The sequence below is a fragment of the Callorhinus ursinus genome, unplaced genomic scaffold (assembly GCF_003265705.2).
Source record: "Callorhinus ursinus isolate GAN/ISIS: 27379988/994484 unplaced genomic scaffold, GSC_fseal_2.0 scaffold38, whole genome shotgun sequence".
In the NCBI taxonomy this organism is placed as follows: domain Eukaryota; kingdom Metazoa; phylum Chordata; class Mammalia; order Carnivora; family Otariidae; genus Callorhinus; species Callorhinus ursinus.
The window spans coordinates 2,709,543-2,731,045 of NW_027397100.1; the positions used below are offsets into that span (position 1 = coordinate 2,709,543).

The 21,503-nt window shown below is 37.9% G+C and overlaps 1 protein-coding gene across 4 annotated transcripts in view; it reads right to left on the reverse strand.

Moving 5' to 3' along the window:
- Positions 1–21,503, reverse strand: part of PKIG (cAMP-dependent protein kinase inhibitor gamma) — a 96,836-nt gene that overhangs the window by 48,131 nt on the left and 27,202 nt on the right. The gene's annotated exons all lie outside the window — the stretch shown is intronic.

Genomic DNA, 21,503 nt, shown 5'->3' on the forward strand with positions numbered 1-21,503 from the left:
TGAAATGTTGAAAGTTTTTATTTTTTTAAAGATTTTATTTATTTGACGGAGAGAGACACAGCGAGAGAGGGAACACAAGCAGGAGAAGCAGGCTTCCCACGGAGCAGGGAGCCCGATGTGGGGCTCGATCCCATGACCCTGGGATCATGACCTGAGCTGAAGGCAGATGCTTAACGACTGAGCCACCCAGGCACCCCTGAAAGAGTTTTTAAAATAATCACCTACAATCATCTGAAGTGAAGTTCAAATTGAAGGCAAAGCTATTTCAAGCTCAATAGTTATTCCTCTAGACCAATGAGGGGCTTGAGGAACATACAGATCATGAATTGGGCTAACCGCATCTAACTGCACTCAAGACCTTAAAGGCCATTTTAAGCTCATGTTCCAGGGCTGTTCTGGAGCATAGTTTCTAATGTCCAGTATCTAATGGCATGTGTGCTGAAGAAGTGAGTCAAGACAGCAGTGGTGTTTTCCCTAAAACAATCCCCCTGAGCGTGGTTGGGTATTTCTTACGGAAACATCATCCCTGATTGCTTTGTTTCCAACTGTGTAACATTCAAGCCCAGATCTATCAACTTCCTGGGGATTCTGTGAACTATCTTTCTGCTTAAACCAGCTGGAGTGGACTTCGTCCTTTGCTACAAAGAACCCTGACCAATTATACATGCCCCCAATAAGCCTCTCTATTACAGAACCCAGCATAGTACATTACGATTACTTGTGATATTTCTGTCTCCCTTAGTTGATGGAGAAAGTATTTTACTCATCTCTGTAGACTTACTACTCTAGCACAATGCCTGGCAAACCAGAAGGTACCTAATGAGTGTAGATGAACAGGAAAAAAAACCCCACAAAAACATGAAAACTGTGGCTTTAGAGTGGAGAGATGAGTTATTTTTAAATGATGTTGTAATATATTTTCTTAAGTGCATCATTCGGTCAAAGTTAGTATTGTCCATCCAAGACCAAGTAAGCACAGTAGTATTCATATCTAGGACCACAAGTCCTAATAGAGAAAAATGATTTCTAATTCTCTTTATTTCCACTGATAAGTTTTAAATAAATTTCAAAGGTTTGGAAGATTTTGTAAGATTTATGCTGGAACAATGAAGGAATGTGATATCATGATCAAGAAGGTGTTTCCACCAGTGCTCACAACCTGTCTTATAAAGTGATACATGGATGGAGAGTTACAGAAAGTTAAAGAAAGATCACTGGATGAGATGGATTTGGGACCAAACACAATCACAAAGGAAAGCCCTTGGAAGCAATGATCATAAAAATAATGACTAGAATTCACTATAACTCATCCTACATCACAATTTAGAGAGAGTTTATAAATGAAATGAAGTTGTGCCCTTTCATGACATCAGAAAATAGCCACTTTAAAATGAAACAAAAGCGAGATCAAAATTATAATATGTCATAAGGCCTACTGGTACTGCAGTAATAGGAAGTTTTGAGAAATGGAATACTGGAAAAGAATTCAGTTTAAAACTATTTTTCCCACCTGCTGTGGAGAAGAGGGAGCTCTGACTTCAGATGCTCATTCCAGTTCCTCTGAGTGAAAGGAATTCCATACCCTAAAGGACGATCAAGACTCTATCAGACCCCTCTCCCCCAAAGTCAAAATTCATCTCTCCATCTGCCTGAGAAAGGTAAGGTTAATAAGCAGGGTTTTAGACATCACACAAAAAATAACTCCCAGTGGATCTACAGATTTAAATGCAAAAATATCAAACCTCCTACATATTAGAAAAATACATGGCACAACATTTTATAGCCTCACAATGGGGAAGACAATTCCAAGTATGAAATAAAACCCAGAAGTCATTAAAGAAAAGATTGATAAATTTTACTGTATATAAATAAAATATTCTGCATGGCAAAAATCATCAGCAAGGTAAAAATCATAAGTCAAACTGGGAAAAATTATATTTCATAGCATGAAGAGCCTATTTCCTTAATCTACAAAGAGTTTTTAGAAAATGATAAGACAAAGACCAACAACCTAATGGGGAAATAAGCTCAGAATATGAACAAGGAATTTAGAGAAAGGTAAATACATATGGCTCTGAATATATGAAAAGTACTCCACCTTACTTGATATTCTATTTTTCATCTACCATTGGAGAGAATCAAAAAGTCTAACACACCGGTGTTTGAAAACGAACTCTCATTCATTGCTGATACAGTCATACATTGATATAGTATCATTTGGCAATCAATATAAAAAATTCACACATCCTTTGCCGTCGCAAATCCACTTTTAGGAATTTATCAGAAAGGCATACTTCCAAAAATATGAAATATGTATTCATTGCAGCAAAAGATCAGAAATCATCTAAATATCCATCCATAAGAGAGAGGTTAAATAAAATCAAGGTACTTCCAAATAGAAGCCTATACAGCCATAATAATTTAGATACACAATGATATTTAGTGATACAAAAATATTTCTAAAATATATACATATTTTACAAAGCCTGATGCAGAAAAATATGAACAGTATACTATCTACTCTGTGATAAGGAAATAAATAAATATGTGTATTTACTTTTATACACATGGACTATTTCTAGGATGCATGAAAAACTGGAAATGGTAGGTCTCTCCAGGGTGGCTGAAGGATAAGGATGACAGGAAGATTTTTCTTTTTTCTTTTTAGGATTCAATCTAGAACCCCAGTTTTTGAATCTGATTGTTTTATTTCTAAAATCCCTTCTAATCTAGAATAGCACCCCCTGTCTTATGAAGAACCGATATCTCTGTAGCGGTGAGTTTTCTAAAATTTGCAACAAGATCTATTTCCTTTTATGTGGGTGTTCTTTAATATCACTCAATAAAATTTTATAATTTTCTCCATAGAGGCCTGTGATTTTTGATGTTGCTGTACAGAGTATCTTTTAAAATTTAATTTTCTATTTGCAGCTGGTATGTAGAAATATAATTGATTTTGTACATTGATTTCATATCCAGCAAACTTGCAAAACTTATTAACTTTAATAATTTATTTGTAAAAATCTTTTATAATTTCTAAATAAATAGTCATGTCATCATATAAACAGTAAGTTATTAATTCATACTTTCCAATACTTTTATTTTAATTGCCTCACTGCAATTGCTAGAACTTCCAACAAATGTTGAATAGAAGTAATAATAATAGGGCAACTCTGATTCCTGACCACCAAGTGAAAAATTCCTCAAACTGAAAATTCTCCATTAAGTATGATGTTTGCTATACAGGTTTTATAGTTCTCCCTTCCTATTTTCCACCTATCCCTAGGGGGCTGAAATTGTTGCTACTGTTTTAATCAGGAATGGATGCTGAATTTTATCACATGATCATGATTCTTCTCTTTTAATGTTAGCAAATTACACTAATTGAGTCTATGGTGTTGAACCAACCTTGCATTTCAGGTATAAAGCCAACTTGGTCATGATGTATTATCCTTTTCACATACTGCTAGATAGGGCAGACTATGTTTTCCAAAGATGGCCTCAACAATACTACCCCATCCTAAGTGCTTTTCTTACAATGTGACTTTGACACTCCTCCAACTGGGTGGTGGGATCTTTGACACATTCCCTGGAATCTGGACTGACCTCTGTAACTGTCTCATCCAAGAGAGTATTGTCAGGATGGCAGTATGTGAATTTCAAGATTAGATCATAAAAATGTTAAGCACTTCCAATTAACTGACTTAGGACCCCGCACTTAGAACCCGGCTGTCATGCTGTCAGGAAGCTCAAACTAGTCCATGCAGACAGAACACAAGAAGAGATCCTTTGTAGATGTTAAAACGGAGACGAGCGGAGGTTCTACATAACAGGCAGCGGTCTATACGACTGTTGGTATTGACTATAGACCATGCAAGTAGAAACAGATCCAGATGATTTCAAGCTACTCTGAGTCTTCTCAGCTGGGGCCCCAAACAAAATGGAAACAAAAAGTCACCCTCATTGTGCCCTGATCAAATTCCTGACCCATAGAATCTCTTAAGCCATATGATGGTTAGTTTCCTACACCACAATAGTAAGTGAAAAACTGGATTTTGCTTTGCTAATATTTAGTTTAGGATTTTCCATAACTGTGAGTAAAATAGCCTGTGAATTTTCCTTCCTCACAATGTTACTGTCAGGTTTTTTTGTTTGTTTAGATAATCTCTTTTATTATTCTCAGGAAGAGTTTAAGTAATATTAATTCTTTCTCTCTTAAATGCTTGATATAACTTTCTAGTGAAGCCATCCAGACCTGCAGTTTTCTTTGTGGGAAGGTTTTTTAATTGCTGATTCAATTTTTATTAATAGTTATATTACTAATAAATTTAACCATTCACCTAAGTTTCCAAAATTTTTAGCCTAAAACTGTTCACTATGTCTTATTATCTTGTTAATGACTATATGATCCCCCCTCTTTCCACTCTTTTTAAGATTTTATTTTTGTGAGAGAGAGAGAGTGTGTGTACCAGTGGGGGCAGGGCGGAGGAAGGAGGAGCAAGAGGGAGAAGCAGACTCCCTGCTGAGCAGGGAGCCCGAAGTGGGACTCGATCCCAGGATTCTGGGATTGCGAACTGAGCTGAAGGCGGACGCTTAACTGACTGAGCCACCCAGGTGCCACCCCCCCCATCTTTTCACTCTTGATATCGGTTATCTGTGCCTTTCCTTCCTTTCTCCCTCTCTCCGTCCCTCCCTCCCTTCTTTTTCTTAATTAACCTCACCAGGGTATATCATTTTTATTAATCTTTTCCAAGATTATCAAGCTCTCGTTGATAGAATATATTATATATTTGCTTTATATTTCACTGATTTCTACTTTTCTGATTATTTGTCTTTATTTTCTTCAGAATTATTTTGCTGTGCTCCTTCTGACTTCTTAAGATAGATGCTTGCTCACTATTTAGCCTAATATATGCATTCTGGGCTATATGTTTTTGAATCTCTGAATTCACATCTTTCAACAGTTCTGGGAAATGCTCAGCTATTAACTCTTCAAATACTGCTACTGCACCATTCTTGCTCTTCTCTTTCTGGGATTCCAATTAAATGTATATTAGACCTTCTCACTGGATCCTCTTAATTCTCTTACCATCTCTTCATACGTTGCATATTTTTGTCTCTTGATGGTTCATTCTGGACCATTTCCTCCTAACCTATCTTCTAGTTCACTAATTCTCTCTTCAGCGATTTTAAATCTACTGTGTTCTTGTTTCTGGTTATTATATTTTTAGTTCTACGATGCATTTATTTTTCAAATCTGTTTTTTTTGACAGTGTCCCATTACTTATTGATATTTTCATTCTTGGCTTCTATTTCTTTTTACATAATAAATTAGTTGTTTTATAGTCCATGTCTTAAATTACAATATCTCATAGCTTTGAGGATGCTTTTGCTGTATGTTGTTTCTTCTAGTTCTTTTCATGGGTGTCTTGTTTCCTTGTGAACCTGGTTTTCTTCTATGTGCTGATCATTATGTAACATTATTTAGAGGACTATTTTGATATACAGGATAACCTCTTCCTTTAGAGAGAATTTTCGCTTGCTTCTGCCAGTTGCCTGATGGCATTATAGCTTAAGACCATCAAGATTAAAGGTTCCCTGGAAGCTTTGTTTGCAAAACTATACCATGGCTGGTTTAGTTCAAGATCCCCCTTCATGACCTTAGGGGTCCCATTCAAATTGGAATGGTGGTTTATTTGAGTCCCTATCCTTGACAGGCAACAAGCTATGAATTCTGTCCTCACAGATCAGGCCACCAAAATTATCACTTAACTTCACAGATGCTTTCTCAGGATAAACAAATGCCTTTAGAACAAAAATGGCTTTGGTATCTAGGCTTACCTCTCTTACAATCTTTCAATATCTTCTTAACTTTTTGAAGCTTTCAAGAAAATGTTTCTATATCTTGTATATCTTGTACAGCTTTCTAAATTGTCATCAGCAGGGCTGATTCAAGTGACCTAGTCTGCCATTACTGGAAGTAGAATTCCCACCACATACCTTTCAAGTAACGTGGGAATTCTGTACCATATAATGGTACTGCCTATTCAAATAAATAAATACAAGAAACCTTGAAAAGATAAGTAAAATGATCAAAGAATCCAATATTGAGGAAAACAAACATGGAGAGGAGAAAAAATAGGGGAAGTTGATTTACCTTTTAGTATTTCACAGAATGTCTGCAGGAATGTCTTGGGTATTGATGAACATGTTAGCCGCTTCATGGAAAAATATTATTAGCCTATCAAAAGCTTCCCTTAATACACTTACTGCTTGGTTAATGTTGAAATTCTATACTCCAGCCACTTGGATTTGGTTTTCCACTTGTTTTGACACCTGTGGTTTTTATGGAGTATTTAGTTATAAATAACATTGTACCTTATAAATTAAAAGAAAGCCAGTTATACCATTTGATACAGCACAGTCTTCCGCTAGGAATTAATTCCACAGATACACTTAAAACAAAAATTCACAAAGACATAAACTAATTTTCTTTGCAACACTTTTTTGCTAGTGAAAAACTGAACATGACAACTTGAATATCTACCAAGAGTAGTTAAATAAATTATGGCATATTTATACAACAGAATACCATTGTAATGGAAATTCATCGTATTTTAAGCTGTCCAGCATCCAACTGCCTCCTCCTATTTGGATGTACTCCCCACCACTTAGATTCTGAATAAGCCAGTGACACAAAGACAAAGAGACAGTTGGAATTCATATCTGACAGAGTCTTAGGGCAGTAATGTCAACACACTGGCCTGGTTGCTTCATTTAAAAGAGGCTCATTGAGCCTATTACTACATGGTTCTCAGGCCTGCCTTGGTCCTGACCATTTTCCAAACTTTGTCCTACATCCCTCCAGTACATTCTTTGTTTTCTGTTACTTGAAGCCAAAAGGTTTGGAACTGATAGAATCATGAAGTTGTTTAAAAGAATAAAATGGATCTATGTAAACACTAGTGGCAGAACAGTATGTACGATATGAGCTCATTTCTATAATTTTAAAGCAACCAACAGATCTAATATTTCTGCTTGGAGATGCACAGTTTCTGGAAGGATTGTCCAGGCAATTTATAATGGTTATTTCTAGAAATGAACAACTTATGAATTTTTATTTAAAGAAACAGTTTATTTTAAAAAGGAAAACAAAAGCCAGAGGAGATGAATGTTCTGAAGTTGAGATACACTGAAATCTTTAGGTGCTTATTCTTACTGATGACCATTCAAAGCCAAAGTCCATTATCATTCCTTAGGTGACAGGTGATAAAAAATGACTGAATTATTTTAAGTGGCAGAGTGACATATACAAAGTAGGATTTAGATATAACTTTGGAAGAAGAAGCCCCACTAGAAGGATGCATTAAAGGAAAGAGAGGCTAGAAAAAGGCAAACTGATTAAACTGGAAGAAATATGAGCTTGGACTAGAGAGTTGGCAGTAAGAATGAAAAAGAAGTGAATTGTGCAAAAGACAAGATGGCTTTATATCTCACACAATTATTTATTACTCAAGAACTTACTGAACACCTACTATTGAGTGCCTAACAGAGGGCAAAAAGAATCTAAACTTTACCAAAACCAACCAACCAACCAAATTATACATAGTCTATTTAGGTCTCAGTTCTCTTGTAAAATGGATAGAATACCTAATTTATTGGATTGTTACAAGGATTAAAGGAAACTATGCACATAAAGTATACTAAGTCTTCCATAAATGTTAATTACTACTAGCACTACTATTATTAGAACTAATACAATGGAGAGGATGACAACTTAAATAGCAAAAATAATACAAAGTGGTGCATCTTTCAGAAACATATCTACATTATGGAATGAGGTCTCATATATTCATTCTGCTGTATTAAAATATTGTAGGTCATTTAAGGCCTGAAAGTTTTGTTTGTAATGACTCATGGCTTTACAGGGGTTATCTTGTAGAAAGCTGGTCAACTTTTCAATATCCTTGATGAACATGGATGCAAAAATTCTCACCAAAATACTAGTCAATAGGATCCAAAAGTACATTAAAAGAATTACTCACCACGACCAAGTGGGATTTATCCCTGGGCTGCAAGGTTGGTTCAACATCCGCAAATCAATCAACATAATATAATACATTAACAAAAGAAAGAACAAGAATCATGTCATCCTCTCAATAGATGCAGAAAAAGCATTTGACAAAGTACAGCATCCTTTCTTGATCAAAACTCTTCAGAGTATAGGGATAGAGGGTACATACCTCAATATCATAAAAGCCATCTATGAAAAACCTACAGCGAATATCATTCTCAATGGGGAAAAACCAAGAGCTTTCCCCCTGAGGTCAGGAACGCGGCAGGGATGTCCACTCTCACCACTGCTATTCAACATAGTATTAGAAGTCCTAGCCACAGCAATCAGACAACAAAAAGAAATAAAAGGCTTCCAAATCAGCAAAGAAGAAGTCAAACTCTCACTGTTTGCAGATGGTATGATACTTTATGTGGAAAACCCAAAAGACTCCACCCCAAAACTGCTAGAACTCATACAGGAATTCAGTAAAGTGGCAGGATAGAAAATCAATGCACAGAAATCAGTGGCATTCCTATACACCAACAACAAGACAGAAGAAAGAGAAATTAGGGAGTCGATCCCATTTACAACTGCACCCAAAACCATAAGATACCTAGGAATAAATCTAACCAAAGAGGCAAAGGATCTGTACTCAGAAAACTATAAAGTATTCATGAAAGAAATTGAGGAAGACACAAAGAAATGGAAAAATATTCCATGCTCATGGATTGGAAGAACAAATATTGTGAAGATGTCAATGCTACCTAGAGCAATCTACACATTCAATGCAATCCCCATCAAAACACCATCCATTTTTTTTAAACAAATGGAACAAATAATCCTAAAATTTGTATGGAACCAGAAAAGACCCTGAATAGCCAGAGGAATGTTGAAAAGAAAAGCAAAGCTGGCAGCATCACAAATCCGGACTTCCAGCTCTATTACAAAGCTGTCATCATCAAGACAGTATGGTACTGGCACAAAAACAGACACATCGATCAATGGAACAGAATCGAGAGCCCAGAAACGGACCCTCAACTCTATGGTCAACTAATCTTTGACAAACCAGGAAAGAATGTCCAATGGAAAAAAGACAGTCTCTTCAACAAATGGTGTTGGGAAAATTGGACGGCCACGTGCAGAAGAATGAAACTGGAGCATTTCCTTACACCACACACAAAAATAGACTCAAAATGGTTGAAAGACCTAAATGTGAGACAGGAGTCCATCAAAATCCTAAAGGAGAACACAGGCAGCAACCTCTTTGACCTCAGCCGCAGCAACTTCTTCCTAGAAACCTCCAAAGGCAAGGCAAGCAAGGGCAAAAATGAACTACTGGGACTTCATCAAGATAAAAAGCTTTTGCACAGCAAAAGAAACAGTCCACAAAATCAAAAGACAACCGACAGAATGGGAGAAGATATTTGCAAATGATATGTCAGATAGAGGGCTAGTATCCAAAATCTATAAAGAACTTATCAAACTCAACACCCAAAGAACAAATAATCCAATCAAGAAATGGGCAGAAGACATGAACAGACATCTCTCCAAAGAAGACATCCAAATGGCCAACAGACACATGAAAAAGTGCTCAACATCACTCGGCATCAGGGAAATCCAAATCAAAACCTCAATGAGATACCACCTCACACGAGTCAGAATGGCTAAAATTAACAAGTCAGGAAACGACAGATGTTGGCGGGGATGCGGAGAAAGGGGAACCCTCCTACACTGTTGGTGGGAATGCAAGCTGGTGCAACCACTCTGGAAAACAGTATGGAGGTTCCTCAAAAAGTTGAAAATAGAGCTACCATACAATCCAGCAATTGCACTACTGGGTATTTACCCCAAAGATACAAATGTAGGGATCTGAAGGGGTACGTGCACCCCGATGTTTATAGCAGCAATGCCCATAACAGACAAACTATGGAAAGAGCCCAGATGTCCATTGACAGATGAATGGATAAAGAAGATGTGGTATATATATACAATGGAATATTATGCAGCCATCAAAGGGAATGAGATCTTGCCATTTGCAACGACATGGATGGAACTGGAGGGTGTTATGCTGAGCGAACTAAGTCAATCAGAGAAAGACATGTATCATATGACCTCACTGATATGAGGAATTCTTTTTTTTTTAAGATTTTATTTATTTATTTATTTGAGAGAGTGACAATGAGAGATGGAGAGAGAGCACATGAGAGGGGGGAGGGTCAGAGGGAGAAGCAGACTCCCTGCCGAGCAGGAAGCCTGATGCGGGACTCGATCCCGGGACTCCAGGATCATGACCTGAGCCGAAGGCAGTTGCTTAACCAACTGAGCCACCCAGGCGCCCCAGATATGAGGAATTCTAAATCTCAGGAAACAAACTGAGGGCTGCTGGAATGGGGGGGTGGGAGGGATGGGGTGGCTGGGTGATAGACATTGGGGAGGGTATGTGCTATAGTGAGCACTGTGAATTGTGCAAGACTGTTGAATCACAGATCTGTACCTTTGAAACAAATAATGCAATATATGCTAACAAAAAAAAAGAAGAAGAAGATAGCAGGAGGGGAAGAATGAAGGGGGGAAATCGGAGGGGGAGATGAACCATGAGAGACGATGGACTCTGAAAAACAAACTGAGGGTTCTAGAGGGGAGGGGGTTGGGGGGGATGGGTTAGCCTGGTGATGGGTATTTAAGAGGGCACGCTCTGCACGGAGCACTGGGTGTTATGCACAAACAATGAATCATGGAACACTACATCAAAAACTAATGATGTAATGTATGGTGATTAACATTTAACAATAAAAATTTTTTTAAAAAGCTGGTCAACTTTTATTTTTTTATTTTTTTATTTTTATTTTTTTAAAGATTTCATTTATTTATTTGAGAGAGAGAGAATGAGAGATAGAGAGCATGAGAGGGAAGAGGGTCAGAGGGAGAAGCAGGCTCCCTGCTGAGCAGGGAGCCCGATGCAGGACTCGATCCCGGGACTCCAGGATCATGACCTGAGCCGAAGGCAGTTGCTTAACCAACTGAGCCACCCAGGTGCCCAAAGCTGGTCAACTTTTAAAAAATTAGAGAAGTTTCTAGCCCCTCTGCTACACAAAGGCTCCTCCTGAGATCTCCAGTCTCCGACATGGAAAGTCTTGGGAATCCAAAGCAGCACCACATCTCATGTTTGCATTCTATACTCGCTACAGCTCTTTGAGACCAAGGTATAAGGGTGTAGCCTCTTTTTAAACATTTACTGTTCAGGCAAGGTTGGGGAGTTGACTGGTAAAATAGTATAAATAAATGAAAAGGTCAGTTTCATTAGATATAGATTACTCTAAATACACTGAAATTCCAATAAAATAATGTTTATATCTGATTCTTACAAGATAGGTAAGATTCATGACCCACTTCATTTTAATGAAGTAAGATATTGCAAGATATATACAACCCCTGAAATTTACTTTGGAATTGCAAATAATCCTTGAAGGCTTGAGGACAAAGGACCTTGGCCAAGCTAGAGACTTATCACACTATCATAAAAATAATGACTGGGACCTTTTGAATAATGGGGCATATTCAGACTTGGCAGAAAGGAAACATACAGGAGACTTAAACCTGCCCTTCCATTATGATTTCACAACCTAACTTGAAACAGTTAGTAAAAATCTAACTATCTCTCAGATCTATACTCTGCTATAAATGAAAATGTTATACTTGGAATCCCAATTCAGCACAGATCTTTACAAATGTAATACTATTATTAGCCAAAATGTATAATTATTACTAATATTTATCTTCTGATTGTCACATATGAGGAACAAGGTATTTATCAACTGAAATATATGTGACAAACATTTTTTTAAAAAGCTTGGAGATTTAGCTAAATGAGGACAAAAAATAGAAAGATTATTTTAGGCAGTAAAGGATTTAGTTGTTAACAATAATTAATCAAAATAAATTTTAAAGCTAGTGGTAGTCTCTAATATTCCTCTTACCTCTTGGGTTCTGTGAGATGAATTTCATCTGTAAAAAATATTTTTTTGCTAAAAAAACATGGGAGTGACACTAGCAAAATAGCAGAAAGGAGTGTTGTACCATCTTATCCCCCAACAACAATTTTGACAATGACCCATGGACAAGAGTATCTTTGTGGAAGCCCAGGAATCCAGCAGAAAATTTTCAGCACATTGTTACGGCAAAACAAAACAAAACAAAACAAAACACCTGAGAATGGACTCATTGAAGAGGATAAGAGGAACAGTTTTGCTTTACCTGAATCATCCCTCCCCTACCACAGCACAGCTCAGAGCCCAGAGAGAACTTTTTGGCCCATGATTTCTCCCATGAGGAAAAGTGAGAGCGTGTGTGTGAGTGCCCAGTTTCCCCAGCTGTGTGAGATAGTGCCAAAAGGCCTACTTCTTTCTCGCCCCGTCCAGAAGACTAAGGTGGTTGTGGGGGGGGGGGGGGAAGGGCTGAGAGAACAGCAGCGAAGGCTCTGGGAGGGCATCAAAGGGATACAGATCACACTATCCCTTCTTGGACTCCATCAGGAAGCCTGCCCACAAGCCTCTGGCAACGCCGTACCTGAAGATCCCCCCCGCAACTGGCCCATGGGCACCCACAATGTCCCGTGAGCCTCACCCACACACACACCATTCCATGGCTGGCTCTAAGTGCACACTTGGAGGGCAAACCTTTGCAGATGGCTAGTGAGCATGTGCAGAAAACCTTGACAATATGGAATTGGGAAAAAGCACACAAACTTGAGTATTGAGAAGCACCCAAAGGAAAGTAAACGAGAGGCTATCAGTACCCACCCTACCTAGTAGGGTGGACATTAGATGTTTCCTTCCTGAGGCCAGTCCAGTAAACACTAGAGGAGGTGACTGCTTCTTCAAATGTGAAGAGAGCAACCAACCCCAAAGAAATAGAGATTTGTGGTCTGCCCAATAAAGACTTCAAAATAGTTGTTTTAAGGTGACTCAATGAGCCACAAAAGAACACAGAAAGACAACTGAATGAAAATCAGAAAACATACATGAACAAAATGAGAATTTTAACAGACAGAAATCATAAAAAAGAACCAAAGAGAAATTCTGCAGCTGAAGAGTATAATAAATGAAATACAAAATGCAATGGAGAGCATCATCAGCAGACTTAATTAAGCAAAAGAAAGAATCTGTGAAGTCGAAGATAATTTGAAACTATGTAGTCATTGGAGAACAAAGAAAAAAGAATTGAAGAGTGGAGATAGCCTTTGTGAATTATGAGATGCCATCAAGAGAAAAAAAAAATCTATGTATTATGGGGCGCCTGGGTGGCTCAGATGGTTAAGCGTCTGCCTTCGGCTCAGGTCATGATTCCAGGGTCCTGGGATCGAGTCCCGCATTGGGCTCCTTGTTAAGCGGGGAGTCTGCTTCTCCCTCTCCCTCTGCCTTTCCCCCTGCTTCTTCTCTCTCTGTCTCTCCCGCAAATGAATAAATAAAAAAAAAAAATCTATGTATTATGGGAGTCACAGAAGGAGAAAAAGGAGAAAAGGGCAGAAAGCTTATTTGAGGAAATAATCTAGGGGGAGATTTGGATGTCCAAATTCATGAAGCTCATAGGCCCCCCCAAAATGTTTAACACAAAAGATCTTCTCCGAGATATATTCTAAAACTTGAAAATCAAAGGCAAAGAAAGAATTTTAAAGCAGCCAGAGGAAAAAAAAATTCCTCACAAACAAGGGAAATCTCCATAAGGCAGATTTCTCCACAGAAAACTTACAGGCTAGGCAAGGGTGGGATGATAGAGTCAAAGCAATAAATGTGCACATTAAGAAAAAAAGAAAAATCTCAATTAAACAACCTATTTTTATACCTTGAGGAACTAGAAAAAGAAGAAGAAAGTAAGCCCAAGGTTAACAGAAGGAAGGAAATAACAAAGATCAGAGCATCTGCTAAATAATGAAAGAGAGACCAGGAAAACAATAGAAAAGATCAACAAAATTAAGAGCTGCTTTTTGAAAAGATAAACAAAACTGAAAAACCTTTAATTAGAAACCAAGAAAAGACTCAAAGAGAAGATTCAAATAAAATAAATGAAAGAGGAGCCAGTACAACTGATACCATAGAAGTACAAAGGATCATAAGAGACTACTATGAACAACTGTACACCAAAAATTTGGATAACATTGAAGAAATCCTAGAAACATACAACTTACCACTAATGAATCATGAAGACAGAAAATCTGAACAGACCAACAATTAGTAAGGAGATTAAATCAGTACTCTAAAAACCTCCTCACAAAGAAAAGCCCAGGACCTGATGGTTTTATTGGAGAATTCTACCACAAACTTTAAAGAAGAATTAATACAAATCCTTCTCAAACTCCTAAAAAACTGAAGAGAAGGGAAGATTTCCAATTCATTTACAAGGCCAGCATATCAAAGCCATTCAAAGACACTATAAAAAAAGAAAATTACAGGCCAACATGCCTGATGAATATAGATGCAAAGATCTTCAACAAACTATCAGCAAACTGAATTCAACAGCACAGTAAAAGATCATACTGTGATCAAGCTGAATTTATTTGTGGGATGCCAGAATGGTTCAGCATATGCAAATCAATAAATGTGATATACCACATTAATAAAAATGAAGGATAAAAATCATATCATCATCTCAGTAGATGCAGAAAGAGTATTTGACAAAATTCCTCCTTTTATGATAAAAGCTCTCAACAAATTCAGTATAGAAGAAATGGTGCCTCAACAAATAGAGGCCATATAAGACATGCCCAGAACTAACATCACACTCAACAGTGAAAATCTGAAAACCTTTCCTCTAAGATCAGGAACAAGACAAGGATGCTCCACTCTTGCCACTCCTATTCAACCATAGTACTGAAAGGCCCAACCACAGCAATTAGATAAGAAAAAGAAACGAAAAGTATCTAACTTGGAAAGGAGAAAGTAAAACTCTTTTTGCAGATGACATGATTTTATATAAAGAAAACTTTAAAGGGGCCACCAAAAAACTTAGAACTAACAAATTCAGTAAAGTTGTAGGATATAAAATCAATATACAAAAATCAGTAATTTTTATTTTTATATTAACAATGAACTATCTGAAAGAGAAATTAAGAAAACAACCCCATTTATAATAGCATCAAAAATAATAAAATATTTGGTAATAAATTTAACTAAAGAAATATAAGATCTATACATTGAAAACTGTAAGAAATTGATGAAATTGAGAAAGACACAAGTAAAGGAAAGATATCCTGTGTTAATGGATTGGAAGAATTAATGTTATTAAAACGGCCATGCTACCTAAAGTGATCTACAGATTCAACACAATCCCTATCAAAATTCCATTGGTATTTTTCACAGAAATAGAAAAAATACTAAAATTCATATGAAACCACAAAAGATCCCAAATAGCCAACACAATCTTGAGAAAGAAGAACAAAGCTGGAAGCATCACACTTTCTGATTTCAAACTATAACAGAGAGCTATAGTAGTCAAAATGGTATGGTACTTGTGTAAAAATAGACACATAATCCAATGGAACAAAACAGAGAGCCCAGACATAAACTCAGGCATATACAGTCAACTAATCTTTGACAAAGCACCAAGAACATACAATGGGGAAAAGATAATTTCTTTAATAAATGGTACTGGGAAAACTGGATATCCATATGCAAAATAATGAAACTGGACCTATCTTATATCACTCATAAAAATGAACTCAAATGGATTAAAGACTTAAATGCAAAACCTGAAACTATAAAACTCCTAGAAAAAAACACAGGGAAAAAGCTCCTTGACATTGGTCTTGGCAATGTCCTTTTGAATATGATACCAAAAGCAAAAGCAAAACAAGTGACACTATATCAAACTAAAAAGCTTCTGCACAGCAAAGTACACCATCCACAGAGTGAAAAGGCAACCTATGAAATTAGAGAAAATATTTGTAAACCATATATCTGATAAGGGGCTAATATCCAAAATATATAAGGAACTCAACTCAATAGCAAAATAATAATCCAATTTAAAAATAGACAATAGACCTGAACAGACATTTTTCCAAAGAAGACAAAAAATGGACAACAGGTATAGGGCAAGGTACCGAATACCACCGGTCACCAGAGAAATACAAACCAAAACCACACTGGATAAATAGTATGGAGATTCTTCAAAAAATTAAAAATAGAATTACCATATGATCCAACAATCCCACTTCTGGATCTATATCCAGAGAAGAAGAAATCACTATCTCAAAGGGATTCTGCACTCCCATTGCACTGCAGCATTATTCACAGTAGCCAAGATATAGAAACAAACTAATGCCTTATCAACGGATGAATAAAGATATGATATATATGTATATATATATATATACACACAATGGAATATTATTCAGCTATGAGAAGGAAGTAAAACGTGCCATTTGAAACACCACGGATGAATCTAGAGGACATTAAGGTTGAATTCACAGAAACAAACAGTAGAAGCGTAGTTACCAGGGGCTGGAGATGGGGAGACAAGCCTTCAGTTATAATATGATTAAGCTCTAGTGATCCAATGAATAGCACGATGACTCTGTTTGAAATTTGCTAAGACCTTAAGCATTCTTACCACACACACACACACACACACACACACACACAAAGGTAACTATTTGAGGTGATGGATGTGTTAATTTACCTGATTGTGATAATCACTAAGTACACATATGTTAAATCATCACGTGTATTTTAAATACATACAATTTGATTTGCCAATCATGACTCAATAAAGCTGAGAAAAATAAAATAAAATTTTAAACATGAGGAACAATAACAAATAGGAACAATAAACAAAATAATCTATACACACACACACACACACACACACACACACACACACACAACAGGTGGACATATTAAAACACAAATACTTTCCGAGTTAGAGCAGGATGCTTTTCAGAGGAAGTCCTCAGATATTACTAAAGAACTATGGGTGAGCTTAAACCCCATGGGCCTGAACTACTCTGTAATCTACCCCAAACCAACAAGATGGTATCTCTGAATTTAGACACAGAAAGATACAACACAGTATGGATACTTACATGAATTTAGGTTAAGCCCAATACATACAAAAATATCTATAAACTTCTATAAAACCTATTGAGCTTGTCAAGCTGTGAAGAAACAAACAAAACCTGGTAAGGAACAAACTTCTTGAAAATATATTTCAGGGTGTTTTGGCAGTTAACTGTTGTTACACACTGTTCTTTACAGTTTTTTTAAAAGGAAAAAAAAACGGAGGTAGAGAATACACCTGGATCTCTCAATACATTTTTATGTTTGCTTGTTTTTAATAGAAAAAAAAAATTTCCTGATCAGAAACTGAGGACAATTAGTTCTATACATAGAACTATTTTTAGTTCTTTTTCTTTCTTTAAGAATAACAACAACAAAAACAGCACAGTAACACATTAAATGATTTGTGGCACTATGTCAAAAATCCAGATATTGAAATAGAACACTTAAATGATATAAGCTTCAGTAAATCCCTAAAACCCAAAAATGTAACAATATTTTTAATACCCTACTCTTAGAAAAGGAAACTGTCAGGGCACCTGGGTGGCTCAGTCACTTAAATGTCTGCCTTCGGCTCAGGTCATGATCTCAGGGTCCTGGGACCGAGTCCTGTGTCTGGCTCCCTTGCTCAGCAGGGAGTCTGCTTCTCCCTTTCCCTCTGCCCCTCTCCCCTGCTTGTGCTTCTCTCTCTCTCTCTGCCTCAAATAAAATCTTAAAAAAAAAAAAAGAAAGAAAAGGATAATGTCACATGTACTATAGGTAACAAAAATACACCAATAATGTGATTATTTTCTTGTGTTTCATCAGTGGAGTCGGGAGAAACACTGCCTCTGCAGCTAGCGAGGCATGCTTTCAGGAGACCTTCTCCAAACTGCAGGTGGCCTGGGAGTCTTTCCAGGAAGACCTTGAAAAACAGCAGTATTCTGTGCTCTGTGTAGATATTACAAATCCTACAAAGCACTTAGGGGTTTGTCCTCTGCTAAAAACATCTTAGGAGGGGCACCTGGGTGGCTCAGTTAAGCGTCTGCCTTCGGCTCAGGTCATGATCTCAGGGTCCTGGGATTGAGCCCTGCATCGGGCTCCCTGGTCAGCAGGGAGTCTGCTTCTTCCTCCCCCTCTGCTCTCCCCATACTCATTCTCTCTCTCTCTCCCTCAAATAAATAAATAAAATCTTAAAAAAAAAAAATCTTAGGAGGGGTGGCCAGGTGGCTCCATTGGTTAAGCGTCTGCCTTCGGCTCAGGTCATGATCCCAGGGTCCTGGGATGGAGCCCCGCACTGGGCTCCCTGCTGAGCAGGGAGCCCGCTTCTCCCTCTGTCTGCCGCTCCCCGTGCTTGTGCTCTCTCCCTCTCTCTCTGACAAATAAATAAATAAAATCTTAAAAAAAAAATCTTAGGAAATCTGAGATCCTGCCATTCCCAAGCTGGGTTTCCCCACTCACCTGCAGACAACCACCTGCTCTAGCCCTACCCTACTAGTGCCCTTGCCACCCAGAGGGTTCTAAGCTAGCAGTTAGCATCAAGCCTGGGCCCTGCTCAAAACCCATTCCTCTCACGCCTCAGTATCAAGCTAAAAGTCCTTACTCATAATGAGGTATTGTTAACAAAAGTAAAAAAAGTAAGCTGATCCACAATGCTCTGTGTGATTGGACCCTGCAGCTTCTCCAAATGTTTCTTGTGCCAAACTTCCCCCTCACTCAACTGTCCTTGGGTCACCCTGGAACTTATTTCAGTTCCTCCATGAGCAAGCTCTTTCCCACTTCAAGGCCTTACACATGTAGCTCCTTCTGCCTGGAATCTCATCAGCTCTCCCTGCCCCACCCTACCCCCTTTCTTCTAGTTAACGCCTACTTCAGCCAGTCTCAGCTTGGGTTCCTTTTCCTCCCTTCACCTTCACACACAAGCACATGCTCACGTGTACAGGCCAAGGCACCCTTAGCATTCTGCTCCTGCTCCCTTAGCATCCTCTACTTCCACCACTGTAGCATTCGTTACAAAAACGTTAGAATATAAGGCCCGTGACAGCGGGCTCCATGTCTTTATTATTCACTGTTACAGCACTAGCACCTACACATCACAGATGATCAGTAAATACTCACTTAATGAATATCAAATGAAGGCACGAGGGTATTAGTCATCCTGATCTATATACCCTTCTTTCCCCACTGTGCTGACTATAACGTGCTGCCTGAATTCTGTGTCTTTCATCTCAAAGCCAACTGTTAAGATATCATAGTTTTGGCTCTAATTCTGCCCAGGTTTCCTCTCTCAGAAGAAGACATTTTCTAAGTTCAACAGAATGCAAGTTAAGGTGCCAACATGAGTTCAGTCAATTAACATGTACATTTCAGGCACTTGTCTAATCTTTCAGCCAACAGAATTGGTTTGTCTAGACAAGGTTTTCTGTGGGATGTTCAGCTACATGGCCCTGGTCATTGTGGCCACTCCAGGGCAGTAGCCCTTCCTGAGATGGAATTAATGATGTGATACCTTCAAGCTTCCAACTTTGGAAAGTTAAAAAAAAAAAAAAAAAGTAACCCAACTGATTTCCCTAAAAATTCTCTCCCTTGCAAGGTTGTTATGAGCGGTGGGAAGGAAAATGAGAAGGATGAGTCAGTGTGAGTCAGTGTTAAGAAAAAAGCCCTGCTTCTGGTAAACAGTTTGCTCTTTTACAGACAGGATTAGGATTACCCGACTCCCACTGCTAAAAATACACAAATAACAGGTGGTATACATTATATAAGTAGTTCCAAAACAGAGACTCAGATCACTGACTCTAAAAAGGGAACAGTTAATCAGCGATTGGCCAGACCTTCTCCAGGGCCTGTTTCTTCTTGGAGAAGCCCCAAGACTAAGTAAGCGTTTCCTTTAAGACAATTAAGATCCTAAATCCTTCTACTGCTCACTCAACTGACCTAAAGGAATAACTGAGCCTCTCTGACAAGAATTACCGCTGAATGAGCACCTATTTTGTGCTAACCTGTGCCTGGCACTTCAGATACTTCATCTTTAAACTTGCAACAATTCTGTAAGACGGCTATTATCAGCGTTTTATAGATACAAAAACCTGGAGTTCTCGGAAGTTAAGTGATTTACTCAGGTTGCACAGTGGCAGTGCCATGATTTTAACTCAGATCTGACTTGGAAGTGCTTGTTTCCCAGTATCCCAAACTCAATTCAGAAATACATATGCATCACCATGTGCAAAGCAGTGTACCAGGTATAACAAGGGATTCAAGGGTATCAGAGGCTCCTCCAATTATCAAGAAAGCAAAGAAGGAAATGGGATCATCTATGGGAGATTCATCTCTATTTCCAGAACCTTGAACAAGGCCTGCCACATACAAGTTGCCCAGGGCATTATTACTGAAATATATGTGGAGGGTAAGGGAAACACACAAATGTAACACAGGCAGTCTGTGGTTAGTGTCATGAGCAAGAAGGTATTATGAGGTTTAGATTATATCCTAATGCAGGGTTCTGAGGAAGATCCATGAATAAGATGGCATTTAAGATAAGCTTGACAAATGGGACTTTGACAGGCAACAGTGAAAAGTAAAGAGATGGTGGAGTCCAGGGAGCAACACAGTTGAGATAAACCCTCCAGCATCTCTAGCAAAACTGGGAAAATAAAGCTGTAAAAGCAAACTGAGTGGGCCCTGAGTCTGCTTCAAGTCCTTTTATACAGAAAAGCACAAGAATTACAGATATTTCCTAGTTGATTCAGATCAATACATAAGGAGACACACTTACTGGTTAAATAAATCATACAGCCTTTCTGGAACAAAGTGGTAAACGTGGTGGTGGGGGATATAACTGACTAAATGAATTATGTACACAAATCTAGAATATATTGGTAATATAGCAAAAGGAACATTACAGATAAGTTCTACCACTTTCATTACTTCAACACTGAATCATTATAGTATGGGTTCTGGGAGCGTACATTTTCTTTTAAATTAACCCACAGCCCCATCATTAGGAGACCAGTTAGGTCAATGCTCTCAGGCATAATCACTAGAGGGCCTTCTGGAAATGAGGGAGGGGGAAAGGGCATTTTTGGTTTCACAGTATTTGATTACCTATTCACTCAAATGGGTATTTAGTAGGTGGGGACCAGGACATTAAATGTCCAGCAAACTGTGAGGCAGTCTTACAGAAACAAAATTGCCATTACCCTGCCTGACTTGCAAATACCAAGACATTCATGTAAGCAGAAAACCTATTTATAATGATGAGCCTAGAACTTAACTCCTTTTCACTTTTAACAGCGTACTTTCACATGGTTTTAGAGGCACTGTATTTTCCAAGAATACATGGAAAAGGAAGGATGTAAATACCATATAAAAAGGAAGATGATGCTGTTTTGTATTCAAGAGTGAATTATCATTCCTGTACC